This window comes from Pongo pygmaeus, chromosome 3 (genome assembly GCF_028885625.2).
Source record: "Pongo pygmaeus isolate AG05252 chromosome 3, NHGRI_mPonPyg2-v2.0_pri, whole genome shotgun sequence".
In the NCBI taxonomy this organism is placed as follows: domain Eukaryota; kingdom Metazoa; phylum Chordata; class Mammalia; order Primates; family Hominidae; genus Pongo; species Pongo pygmaeus.
Window position 1 is genome coordinate 106,666,113 of NC_072376.2, and position 14,382 is coordinate 106,680,494.

At 37.9% G+C, this 14,382-nt stretch overlaps 1 pseudogene; it reads right to left on the reverse strand.

Moving 5' to 3' along the window:
• Positions 1 to 3,744: 3,744 nt before the first annotated feature.
• Positions 3,745 to 9,080, reverse strand: LOC129034573 (high mobility group protein B3-like; annotated as a pseudogene).
• Between the last annotated feature and the right edge of the window lie 5,302 nt (positions 9,081 to 14,382).

Genomic DNA, 14,382 nt, shown 5'->3' on the forward strand with positions numbered 1-14,382 from the left:
TCTTACCAGCTAAAACATGGGCTAAGTCACTGCCATGTAAACTTTCCAAGAGTCAATTTCTTCATTTATAAATGAAGAAGTAACATTGTCATGATTATAGTCAGGATTTAATGAAATTATAGATGTCTTTTATAAACTTAATATACTCCATTATTTTATCCTGGATTCTTATCTTAGGACATGGACAAATCAATAGGTTTGTTGTAACTAGTCATGGCACAAGCCTGTCTACTGGTAAAATGAAGGGTGAATATGGGGAAATTTCAGAGATTGTTGTAGCTAAATCAACATATATTTATTAAGCACTTACTATATACAAAGATAGAATAGTAGGCACCTGGGAAACAATACAATTCCTGCTTTCCTGAACTTATTATAACAAGTATTTATGTAAGTATTATCCCTGTTTTACAGTGAGGAACCAGGGCTCAGAGAAAAAAAAATATGCCAAGTAGCTATTTCACTGGACTCTATTAGGACCATATGTGCAATGTATTTGTAAGTGCCCAGCATAGTTCTTGGTCTTACAAAACTGCATTAAGGCCAGGCACAGTGGCTCATGCCTGTAATTCCAGCACTTTGGGAGGCTGAGGCGGGTAGATCACCTGAGGTCAGGAGTTTGAGACCAGCCTGGCCAATATGGTGAAACCCCATCTCTACTAAAAATACAAAAAAAAAAAAAATTAGCCAGGAGTGGTGGTGGTTGCCTGTAACCCCAGCTACTTTGGAGGCTGAGGCAGAAAAATCACTTGAACCTGAGAGGCAGAGGCTGCAATGAACTGAGATCGCACCCCCACATTCCAGCCTGGGCGACAGAGTGAGACAGAGTGAGACTGGGTTTTAAAAAAACTACATTAAAACATCATCTAGGGAAAAATCAGTGACCTTCCAAGCAAGTCCTCACCACAATGTGGTTATCATGACAGCTCTGTACGTCTAGAAATCCTGTTTGATGGTTATCATTGTCCAAAGTTTATTTCATCATCTCCCCCAAAGTAGCTCCTCCTCCTCCACCTTTATTTCCTATGTCAGGAGAACCATCATCCATCTACATCAATGTCCATTCCAGAATTCTCCTGTCCTCATAATCAATGTCCCCTACCTCATCTCAAACTATCAGCAAATCCTGTCAATTCTATTTTAAGAATTTGTTTCCAAATTCATCTTCTTCTCTCCATCTCCATTAGCACTACCCTAGTCTAGATAACTGTCGTGTTTCCCTTGGAATATTACAATGGCATTCTCTCTGAACTTTAGGTGGCCTTTGGCCTTTTGTTGTTTGTTTTTTTCAATAAAATTCTTTGAAAAGTTGAAAAATAATGTGATTGGCTCCCACATATCTTTCAGACTCACCATTTAACGTTTTGCTAAATGTATTTTCTGCCCCTTTTTCTCTATATATACATCTATAAATTTTTTTCCCTAAACTCTTTGGGTTTTTTTGTGGGGGAGGGTGGTTTTGTTGTTGCTGTTGTTTATTTGTTTGTTGAGTCAGCAGCTCACTCTGTCACCCAGGCTGGAGTGCAGTGGCCAATCTCAGCTCACTGCAACCTCCCCCTCCTGGGTTCAAGAAATTCTCAAGCCACAGCCTCCCGTGTAGTTGGGATTACAGGCGCATGCCACCATGCCCAGATAGTTTTTTTTTTTTTTTCTATTTTTAGTAGAGAAGGGGTTTTACCGTGTTGACCAGGCTGGTCTCCAACTCCTGACCTCAAGTAATCCACCCGCCTTGGCCTCCCAAAGTGCTGGGATTACAGGTGTGAGCCACCGCGTCCAGTCCCCTAAACTCTTTGAAAGTAACTTTGGCAACATCTCTACCCCTAAATGTTTCAGCATGAATATCTAGATAAGGACATTCTCCTACATAAACATAGTACCGTCGTTACAACTGTGCATATGAACAATAATTCCATAACACCACCTAACATACAAACTATATTTAAATTTCTCCAATTGTCCCAAAAATGTTTTTACACTATAAAAATATCTTCCTTCTCCCATGTGGACTCCAGTAAATGTCTACATATGGTGTTTGGTTATTAGATTTCTAATGTCTTTTCATTTAGAATAGCCATTGCTTCCAACATTGATCTGTTTATGTTTTTCAAACTTTGCCTTGTTTGACAAGTTCAGGTTAGCTGTCATAAAATGTTCCACATTCTGATTTTGTCTCATTGCTTTTTTTTTTCCTTTTTGAGACAGGTTCTGGCTCCATCGTGCAGGCTGGAGTGCAGTGGCACAATCTTGGCTTACTGCAACCTCCGCCTCCTGTGCTCAAGCAATCTTCCCAGCTCAGCCTCCCGAGTAGCTGGGACTACAGGCACACACCACCACACCCAGCTAATTTTTGTAATCTTTTTGTAGAGACAGGGTCTTGCTATGTTGCCCGGGTTTGGCCCTGAGTTCCTGGGCTCAAGCGATCTGACAGCCTCGGCCTCACAAAGTGCTCGGATTACAGGCGTGAGCCACTACACCTGGCCTGATTGCTTCTTTATTATGTTATTTAACTTATACTTATATCTCCTGTATTTCCTGTAGATTGGAAGTAAGGTAGAGATCTAACTAGATTATTCAAAATATTTTTGGCAAAAATATTGACAAAAGTCTGTACTTCTGTAGTAGTTTGGTAGAGCTGCCCTAACAAAGTTCCACAGACTGGGTGGCTTAAACAGCAAAAACTTACTATCTCACAATTCTGGAGGCCAGAAGCCTAAGATCAAGGGGTCATCTGGGTTGGCATCTTCTGAGGGCTTCTCTTTGGCTTGTAGATGGAGATCTTCTCCTGGTGGCCTCACATGATCTTTCCTCTGGGTGTCTGTGTCCTAATCGCCTCTTTTTTTTTTCCGAGATGGAGTCTTGCTGCATTGCCCAGGCTGGAGTGCAGTGGCGTGATCTTGGCTTACTGCAACCTCCATCTCCTGGGTTCAAGCAATTCTCCTGCCTCAGCCTCCCAAGTAGCTGGGACTACAGGTGCATGTCACCATGCCCGGCTAAGTTTTGAATTTTTATTAGAGACGGGGTTTCACCATGTTGGCCAGGCTGGTCTTGAACTCCTGACCTTAAGTGATCTGCCCACCTTGGCCTCTCAAAGTGTTAGGATTACAGGCGTGAGCCACCACACCCGGCCCCTAATCTCCTCTTCTTAGAAGGACACCAATCATATTGAATTAGGGTCTACCCATATGACCTCATTTTTTCTTCATTACCTCTTTAAAGGCACTGCCTCCAAATATAGTCACATTCTGAGGAACTGGGTTAGGACTTCAACATATAGATTTTGGAGACACACACTTCGTCCCATAACAACTTGTTGCTGCATTGCATCAGGGGGCATATAATGTCAAGTTTGCCAGATCTCTGCATTGTAAGGATTCTCTTTGTAATTAGTAAATCATCTGTGGAATGAAAACTTGAAGACCTTCATGTGACTCTCTTGTTCCCCATCATCCTTTCACCCATGAATTTTGCCATCCATTAATGATTCTTGCCCAAATTATTATTTTAAAGCTGCAAAGCAGTGGTTTGCCAATCATTTCTCTCTACGTTTATTAACTGTCATTTTTCTGTAAAAAGAGGCCTCCAGTCTTTCTGCATTCCAAATTAATATTTGTACAACATTAGTCGACTTAACGATAGCTGCCTAAAAAACGATTGATATTTTCCCTGCCCTGAGGATTAAGTACAAACTCCTTTACATAACCTCTCTTTTGTTGTTGTTGTTGTTTTACACATAAACAGTTTTTTTTATTCCTCCTCCTCCTCTTCTTCCTCCTTGTCTTCTTCATCTTCCTCTTCCACTTCTTTCCAGGCAACTTTAGCAGGACCCTTTGCACCATCAAACTTTTCTGTAAACTTATAGTCAGCAACATCCTTCTCACATACTTCTCCTTCAGCTTTGCCGCCTTAGTGATGTAAGGCTGCTTTTCACTGTCATTTAAGTTATTCTACATCTCACCCAGCTTTTTTGCCACATCTCCAATAGAGATGCCAAGGTTTGTGGATTTGATCTTGGGGCGGAATTCTGAACAGAATAGGAAGAACCCAGATGGTGGCCTTTGGGGGCATTAGGATCCTTCTCCTTCTTGCCACTCTTAGCTGGTCCATAATCCTTCATTTTCCGATCATAGTGTTCTTTATCCACCTTGGCCGTTTCATCAAATTTAGACTTTTCTTTCCCAGACATTGTCTTCCACCTCTCAGAGCACTATGTGGAAAATTCTGCAAAATTGACAGGGACCTCTGGGTTTTTCTTATGTTCTTCTCTGCACATCTGCCCAAAGAAGGCATAAGCAGAGATCTTGCCCTTTGGTTTCTTGGGGTCAAGAAACCAAGAATGTATTGTTCGCTAATCTACACAACCTCTTAAGGACTTCAGCCTCTTCTCTCCTTGTCTCTGTTTTACCTTCTTTACTGGTTTACTTCTACTCATCTTTCATAACTCAGCTGTCACTTTTCCCTGGCTTCTTCTACAAAAATTGTAAGAGCGCTCTAGCACTATACTTTCACTATCATGGCATATTTTGCACTATTTTGTAATTCAAGGTCTTCTCACTGACTGAGCTATCTGAGGAGAGGAATCTCATCAATCTTGTTTATTCTTACATGTCTCAGCATCTCTTATAGTCCTTGGAACAGAGTAGGCCCGGAATAAAGATTAATTAAATTAATTAATGGGAGTTATGCACCATATACAAATCTATATACACTGTAATTTATAATTGATTTATGAAATTTACAAGGGTAACTTTTAGTTTTTTTAAAAACTAAAAAAACTTTAGTTTTTAAATTGACAAAAATTGTATATATTCATGGTATACAACATGATGTTTTGACATATTTACATATTGTGGAATGGCTAATCAAGCTTATTAACATATGCATCACTTCACATATTTATCACTGTTTTGTGGCAAAAACAGTTAAAAATCTACTCTCAACAATTTTCAAGTATACAATACAAGGAGAATTTTAATTAAAAGTGGGTTTTTTTTTTTCACTTTATTTGCTTTCTGGGAGTTTAATTCCTAAGTACGATAAAATTCCATTCTAAAAATAAGAAATATTTAGGTAGTCTTAACTATATGCCAGTCCCGGCCCTAAGCATGAATTATTTCAAATTTAATTCACAGAAATCCTTTAGCATGGGTACTATTTTCCCCATATTACAGATTAGGAAATTGAGAGAATATCACACAGCTGGTAAACAGAAGACACGGGATTTGCAGTCAGGTGTCTCTAATTTCATAATGACTTTGTAATTTTGAAATTACTTTTTTTTTTTTTTTTGTGGAGATGCCAGAGAATAAACCTGGGACCTCATACTGAAATTACTTTCTTAAGAGTTCATTTTCCTCATTATAGCTGACTATAAATGTGTCATTTTATGACCATTTGTGGAAGCCCATGTTTTTGATTCAGTAATACTTCTACCTTCAAGAGAACAGACACGTACAACATAAAGCATTTACACTATTAGCAAATATCTAAGTAGGAACAGTCTGGACAACATACATTGTGCAAAAAATGTAAAATGTTAACATGTAACTTATTCCCAGTACTGTGATTTGATTACATCTAAGTAGATATGGCAGTAAGAGAATTTTGAATTATGTTTAATATTTGTGGAATTTTAAATGGCTGAAAAAAGAAATTTATTTTCTCTTGGAATCTTTTTGTAAGACAATTTCAAGAAGAAAAAATGTATATGTACAGGATTAGGGTGATTACAGTGATCCTGTTTGAGTTAAATATATTGTGAAACGTGACTTTTGCAAAATGACACAAGAGGATAATTTTCAAGGTAAGAATTACTACAACAAAGATAAGGTACCACAAGTACATATGTGGTAAAATTTGGACATATATATGTGAATTTAATGATTCAAAGTATCAAACACGATCCTGACATTGTGGGTACATACAACAAAATGGTGACTATAAAGGAAGGGCATGATGGCTCACGCTTGTAATCCTAGCATTTTGGAAGGCTGAGGTGTGCTGATTGCCTGAGCTCAAGTGTTCATGAGCAGCCTGGGCAACATGGCAAAACCCCATCGCTACTAATAATGCAAAAATTAGCTGGGCATGGTGGCGTGCACCTGCAGTCCCAGCTACTCAGAAGCCTGAGGCAAGAGAATTGCTTGAACCCAGGAGGCAGAATTCCAGTGAGCCCAGATGAGATCATGCCACTGCACTCCAGCCTGGGTAACAGAGCAAGACCGTTAAAAAAAAAAAAAAAATAGTGACTATATAATGTAATGAGGAAACTGAATTGCAAGGCCACTAGAAGAAAAAATGTAAAATCTTGTGTATATGTGAGCATGAACTCAACTTGCCAGTTGAGGGTATCCTGAAAATTTAAGATATGCATAAGCAGAAAAAGGAAGGGAAAAAAATAGGATTTTTAAAATCAAGTGAAAAAGAGTTACAGGCCAGGCGCGGTGGCTCAAGCCTGTAATCCCAGCACTTTGAGAGGCTGAGGCCGGCGGATCACAAGGTCGGGAGCTCTAGACAAGCGTGGCCAATATGGTGAAACCCTGTCTCTACCAAAAATACAAAAAGAATTAGCTGGGCATGGTGGCACATGCCCGTAATCCCAGCTACTCAGGAGGCTGAGGCAGGAGAATTGCTTGAACCTGGGAGGCCGAGGTTGCAGTGAGCCAAAATCGTGCCACTGCACTCCAGCCTGGGTGACAGAGCAAGACTCCGTCTCAAAAAAAAAAAGAGTTACAATATGCAATTTGTTCTTCAAGTTCTAAAAAATCAAGCATCATGTAATTTATTTAGAATTTAAATCCTACTTTAAAAAAAATAAATTATGTTAGCAAAACTGGCAGATAGTTACCAAACCAAAAGTATGAAAATTTTCAATATTTTTTAGTTTCCTAAATTGGTAATGATAGTTGCTAGAAGTTTTAAGTTTAAGAAGGCACATATATGGATGTAATCACCATGAATTCTATCAGAGTTATGAGGATTGTGGACATCTTTGTCAGAATTTCTTAATGTGAAGCTCACAGAGCACTAAGCGTTCCATGAACCCCCTGACATTATGTGCCATCTGTCACGTGCATATGTAGTTTTTTTTGGAAGGGGTTTGTAACTTTTTAAAATTTGGATTCCTAAGAGAGGTTTATAACCACGCCCTCTACCTTCCCAAATTAAGAATCATTACTCTACTTAAAGAAGTATTTGCTTACAAATTGGTAATATTTGGCTTACTTTCTTGTTACCAAGGAAGAAAGTTTTTTTTAGTTTTATGACTTGGTATCTTGTCTTTTCCATTTTATATTCATGTGTGGGAGGTAAGATTAGTTTACACAAGTTTCCATTACCAACCAGGCGTGGTTTACATTTCTAAGATATCAAGTTAAGAAAGGATCCAAGTTTACAAATCTCATTTTTAATCTCTGTTGCTGTTCGTTTTTTTGTTTGGTTTCTTAATCAATTCAGTTCAATTTCGGAAGGGCTGCTCCTTCCTCAAACTGCTTCATGGTTTTATTTTGGTAAGTATGAAGCAAAAAGAAATAACAATAAAATTCCCACAGTCTTTTCTCCTATTTAAGAAATTTGAGGATTCTATCAAACATTTTCACTGAGCCCATTTAAAACTAACAGGTAATTAAAATGATTCTTGCAGCCATACATAAGTATTTTAATTTAAAAAGTGAATTCTGTGGGGTGTGGTGGCTCACACCTGTAATCCCAACACTTTGGGAGGCTGGAGTAGGAGGATTGCTTGAGTCCAGGAGTTCAAAGCCAACCTGGGCAACATAGTGAGACACCATCTCTAGAAAAAATACAAAAATTAGCTGGGTGTGGTGGTGTGCAACCTTAGTCCCAGCTACTCAGGGGACTGAGATGGGAGGATCTCCTGAGTCTGGGAAGGTCGAGGCTACAGTGAGCCATGATCACTGTACTCCAGCCTGGGTGACAGAGTGAGACCCTCTCTAAAATAGTAACAATAATAAAAGAACAGAAAAAGAATAAAAGAAAGGAGAATTCTATCCCCATAGGGACCCTTGAAGCAATATCTTGTTCTAACCACTTTTGAGTTGCCCTGCTGACAAAATTCTATTTTATGGTCTGTATTCTAGGAAGTTTCTCTTAATGGCCATGTTTAATCCCATAAAGCCCTTTAACAAAAATTAGAAATAATGATGCTTTTCTACGATTCAGTAGCTATTTCTAAAGAAGAGATGCCTTTAGTCTCATTTACACTCCTGAGAAAGAAGAATTAGACACTATTATGGGAAATAATTATTCTGTAAAAGAAGATAGAGAAAGTGTGAGGACACAAAGTATATTAAAAGGTGATTTTTAGACTGAACTACTCAAAACTTGACAAAAAGAGCGTAAGATTTTCAGGCAGTTTTTGAGTAAGGGGATTTTAAGATAGAAAAAAGAAAACATCTTAATTTTAACTGGAAGAATTGGTACACTCAAGACAAAAATGTAGAAAATATTTGGATATGTTTCAATTATCTAATACTGCATGACAAACTACTCCCAAAATTTAGTGGCTTAGAACTGTAGCCATTTTATTCTATCTCATGATTTTGTAAATGAGCCAAGCTTGCTAAGTAATTCCAATTTATAGTTTTTTTCTCATTTACTAGTTGGAATACTTTTATAAAGAGACACTTTCCCTTACCTCTTCTTCAATTATCTAGTAGAAACCTTCAAAGAGTAAAGACAGGATAAAGCTTAATTCTTTCCATCTGTTTATTAATTTTCATGATAATAAATTGTTTTCCTTTCATCCTCCAAAGTCAACCAGTTTAAAAAAAAAATCAGTAAGAACTCCTGGATTTCAACATATTTGATGGCTTTCAAATCACTGCAATTTTTAATCACATTGAAGCTCAAACTGCCCCATCTTTGGCCAGTAGGAACCTCAAGTTGACCTCTGAATCTTTTTGACATGGTATTAGTGGTCTTTGATAATTTCCTTGCTTTTTGGTATAGGAAGATATTTCAGTTTCACCTTGTGCATTTTCCATTGCATACTGTAATCTGCTCTTTTTCAAAGAAGTCCAGGTTTCTGTTAGCAGTAGATGATATTCAAAGATTATGATCATGGTGCTAGGGCTATGTACTGGGCTAGTCACTTCCTAGGCCTTTTCAGTGGACAAAGATGGAAAACAAACACACATTGTGTCTGTGTGTGTATCACATCTCATAAGTTCATATTGATATTTCTAATTCAAATAAAAGACCATTCCACTTGCACTCTAGGGTTTGTACTATAACCTCTCTCTATTACATCTCTATTTCCTTTCTTCTACTCTGAGAATTGTGGTTCTCAAAAAAAAAAAAGAAATAATTAGAATATAATTATTAATTTGTTTTACCCAACAATATACACACATTGGTCTCAGGATAGCAACACTAAATACACTTCAACTGTTTTACTGAAAACCACTTAAACATTTTTTCATATGTTCCTATCATTCTTTGCCTTTTAGGAGGTGAACCTTGACAGATCATATACCCATTATAAACTGTACTCTCTTTCTTTTAAACATCATATTATCTTTGTTCTGTAATAGTTAATGCTCAATACATATCCTTACAACATTGTCTCTGTAGACATTTTGGTTTTGTGAAGCTTATTCTCTGATAGATACCTCAGTAGTACTCATGGAAACAATACCCACAGAATTCTTACCTGATGTTAGTAGTGTGTTTGTGCCTTTATATTTGGAAGGCACTTTTGCTTGATATAAAATTCTTGGATCACATTTTATTATCTTAAATCCTAGATGTCCAAGAAACTTTTTTATTTTCCTTTAAAATCTAAATTTTAATAGAATATGTCTTAGGGTTGGCCATCTGTGTTGGTATGCTTAGCTAAATGATGTGTTCTTTCAATATATAGTTTTAAATCCTTACAGTTTTCAGGAAATGTTTTTTTGAATGATAGTTTTTAGTTATTCTACTCCTTTGCTTTGGTTTTCTTCTGTAACAACTCCTATTATAATTATATTGGATCTTCTTTATCTTCAATAATTATTTTTTACCTTTCTATTTTTATTTTTAAAGTATTTTCCCTTTCCACCCTATATTTCTCTAAAGGCATTATCTGTTATGTTTGCCTATCTATCTGTTAGGTCTACTTTAATCTCCATTTCTAAAATATATATATTTTTTCTCTTCCTTTCTTGAGATCTGTCACCTCTTTTCTGAGATTTATGAACTCTGATTTATGTTGTACTTTTGTGACATATATCACTTGAATGGTAGTTTGCCTTACAGTTTATTTGTGGTTATCTGTATGCTCATACAATTTATCTAGTTATTAATATCATTAATTCACTCAACAAATATTCATTGATCCTCTACTATGTGCAGGCATTATAGTCTGAAGTTGAGCCACAGTAGCCAATCACTAGAAACATGAAAGAGAGATAAAAGCTTATTGCTTTATGCAACTAAAATTTTGTAGTTTGTTATACAACAATAGCTGACTAACACAACATATTTACAATCATTAAGTCATGTGTTTAGTCTCAACAGAATGTTTTTACACCATGAATTCACCATATTGAAATTCTTATTTTGACATTGTCAGCTGGATTTATGTCTTTAGGAATATTTTAAGGAAGATATATTTTCAGGAAATTAGAAGTTTGAATTTTTTTCTTCCACAAATGAATATTTGTGATCTAGAAAATTATTGAGTCACAATCCTTTTCCCCAAATCATTATAAATATTGCATCATTACTTTCTGACATTTAACAAAAAAGCTTTTGCTTGATTTCTTTCCCTTTGTAGGCTGTAGATTTTTTCTGAAAAATGCTTGCAAGACATTTTTTAAATTCTTGAAATTAAAACAAATCCTGCAGGATATTTTTACTGTATAGTCTCTTTCAATTGATTCTGCCTGAATTCACTAAGCTCTTTCACGTGCAGACTAAATGAAAGCCCATGAACATTTTCTATTATGTTTTCCATTATTTCTTTTTTTTTGGTATGTGTGTGTGAGTATGTATGATTGTTTACACCTATTATTCAAAGCTTCATTCTCACTTCTCTGAATCTTATATTTATCATTTCTTTACATTTCATTGATTTTTTTTTTTTTTTTTTTGAGACGGAGTCTCGCTCTGTCACCCTTTAAAGCAGTGGCATGATATGGCTCACTGCAACCTTTGCCTCCTGGGTTCAGGCAATTCTCCTGCCTCAGCCTCCTGAGTAGCTGGGGCTACAGGCGTGTGCCACCACGCCTGGCTAATTCATTGATTTCATCTATTGTCTGCAACAGATCTTTCCTTCATGGCTCTCAGAATAAACTAACTCTACCAAAACCTTGAGAGTGGAAATCTAGCCTCCGGAACCAAGAGACAATAAATTTCTGTTGTTTCAGTCATCCAGGCTGCTACTATACCAGCCCTAGCAAACTAATACACCCCCTTAAACTTCTACTTCACTTTCAAAGAGAACCCCAATCATGCGTCATTATAATTCTCCCAGGTCAATGAAGGTTGCAGAAAAATCCTACCCTTAGAACTGGTCAAAAGGAGTCCCTAGCCTGGTCTAGTGCTTTAAAGGGCAAAATCTAGTTCCTGCCAGCTATGCCCTGCCCTAAAGGAATCTTTGGGGCCAAGAAGACTTGTTCATTCAGAACGTGTGCCTTCACTTTTAGACAATAATTTGAGTACCTGGTCCCTAAAATTCTTTGCTCACACAGCCCCAAGAAGTCTAACAGTGACTTTTCCCGAGGTCCTTCCTACTGAGGGCAAACAGTGCTTTCAGTATCTATAACCCTAGGCCAAAAATGTAGCCGAAAGGCCCCAAGGTCCAAGAGGTGACAAAGGAGTGGGAGAGCAGTAAGTTTGCCAAATAAAATACAAGACAACTTGTTAAATTTGAGTTTCAGATAAACAGCAAATAATGTCTTAGTATCAGTTCCAAGTATTTCATCAGACAAATTTATACCAAGAATGTACTCATTGTTTATTTAAAATTCAAATTTAACTGTACATCCCTTTTTTTAAAAAAACAAATATGGTAACCCTAGTTGGGGGCCAGAGTTGGGTGTCCATATGCTGGGCATCTATGTGCATAAGCACATGGCCCATTATGTTATCATTATTGATACCATTAGTATCAAATTGCATATGAAAAGGTGACACTAGGAAGGCAGGATATATGAGCCAACCAATTCTCTTTCATTAACCCACATTCTGACACAATAGAAATTCTAAATTCAACCTGGCTTCCCTGGTATTTTCAAAATAGGAAGACCATATTTAACTTTTACATTTTGTTGGCTATATTTATAATGTTTAAATATTTAGACATTTTTTATTTATGTGGTTCATTTTCAATCTTGTCCCAGCTATAACGTCAAGAGGTAGTACTGTTGCAGAAAAGCACTCTAAGCGTCAATATTATTGTTAATCATATTTAAAGAATGATGTAACTAAGACTTAGAAAGGTCATTCAGCTAGAGGAGTCCATTTTCAATGTCAGATCTCTCTAAATAGAAATCAAATTGTCTTCATTACCAAAAATAATTTACTACTTATAAGTAAATATATTATTTTTTTCTTTTCTTTTTCTTTCAATCATGGCTCACTGCAGCCTTGATGCCCCCAACCCCCCTCCCCCCACCCCCACCACCAGGCCAACATGGCAAAACTCCGTCTCTACAAAAAATGCAAAAGTTAGTCAGGCATGGAGACAAGTACCTGTAGTTCCAGCTACTTGGGAGGCTGAGATGGGAGGATCACTTGAGCCTGGGAGGTCAAGGCTACAGTGAGCTGCAATTGAACCACTGAACTGGTTCAATGGTTCAGTGGTTCAGTGGTTCAATGGTTCAGTGGCCTGGGTGACAGAGTGAGACCCTGTCTCAAAAAAAAAAAAAAAAAAGAGAGATGAAGTCTCCCTTTGTTGCCCAGGCTGGTCTTGAACTCTTGGCCACAAGTGATCCTCCCACCTCAGCCTCTCAAAGTGCTAGAATTACAGGCATGAGCCGCTATGCCTGGCCATAAGTAAATATATTCTTTGATCATATAATTTAATATGCATGCATAAAACTAATGCATTTCACGGGATATTAAAGATAGGTATAAAGGAAGTCCTAATTGTTCAGGCTTTGATCCTGAGTTTTATGGGCCCAAACACCTGATTTTATAAATGTGCCCACATTTGATAAAACTGTGGGTATGTGTTGTAAATATACAATTCACAACACTGACTTATAAAACAAACTGGTGATTTAAGTTTACAATGACTAATATATCTGGCAGAATGATCATTTGTAGCAATTCCCCTTTATGGGAAATGCCAACCAGAAGATCAAATCATAACTCAGAAAATTGCTTGTCTAATGTCAGAACAAAGTGAGTATATCTTAGCTTTTATTTTTTTGAGACAGGGTCTCGCTCTGTCACCCAGGCCAGAGTGCAGTGGTGCAAACATGGCTCACTGCAGCCTCGACCTCCCAGGCTCAAGTGATCCTCCTGCCTCAGCCCCCAAAGTAGCTGGGACTACAGACGTGTGCCATCATGCCTGGATAACTTTGTATTTTTTTTAGAGATGGGGTCTCACTATGTTGCCCCGGCTCTGCCTTGGCCTCCCACAGTGCTGGGATTACAGACGTGAGCCACTGCTCCTAGAGCCAGGAGTATATATTCTTTGTTTTTTTGAGATGGAGTCGCCCAGGCTGGAGTGCAATGGCGTGATCTCGGCTCACTGCAAGCTCCGCCTCCCGGGTTCATGCCATTCTCCTGCCTCAGCCTCCCGAGTAGGTAGGACTTCAGGCGCCTGCCACCACGCCGGGCTAATTTTTTGTATTTTTAGTTGAGACGGGGTTTCACCGTGTTAGCCAGGATGGTCTCGATCTCCTGACCTCGTGATCCGCCCGCCTCAGTCTCCCAAAGTGCTGGGATTACAGGCGTGAGCTACTGCGCCCGGCCAGGAGTATATATTCTTAAGGTAATATTTCCATCAAGATAGGTGAATTACATGCAAAAGAAAGGAAATCAGTATATCGAAATGATATCTGCATTCTCATGTTTGTTGCAGCACTATTCACAACAGCCAAGATTTGGAAGCAACTTAAGTGTCCACTAACAAGTGAATGAATAAGAAAAATGCGGTGCATATACACAGTGGAGTACTATTTCGCCATTAAAAAAAATGAGATCCTGTCATTTGCAACATGGATGGAACTGGAGGTCATTATATTAAAGGAAATAAGGCAGGCACAGAAAAACAAACTTGGTATGTTCTCATTTATTATATTTGTGGGAGCTAAAAAATGAAAACAATTGAACGCATGAGAAACGGTAGAACGATGGCTACCAGAGGCTTGGAAGGGTAGTGTGGGGCGGGGGAGGGCCCTGGTGGTCGGTGAGCATGGTTAATGGGTA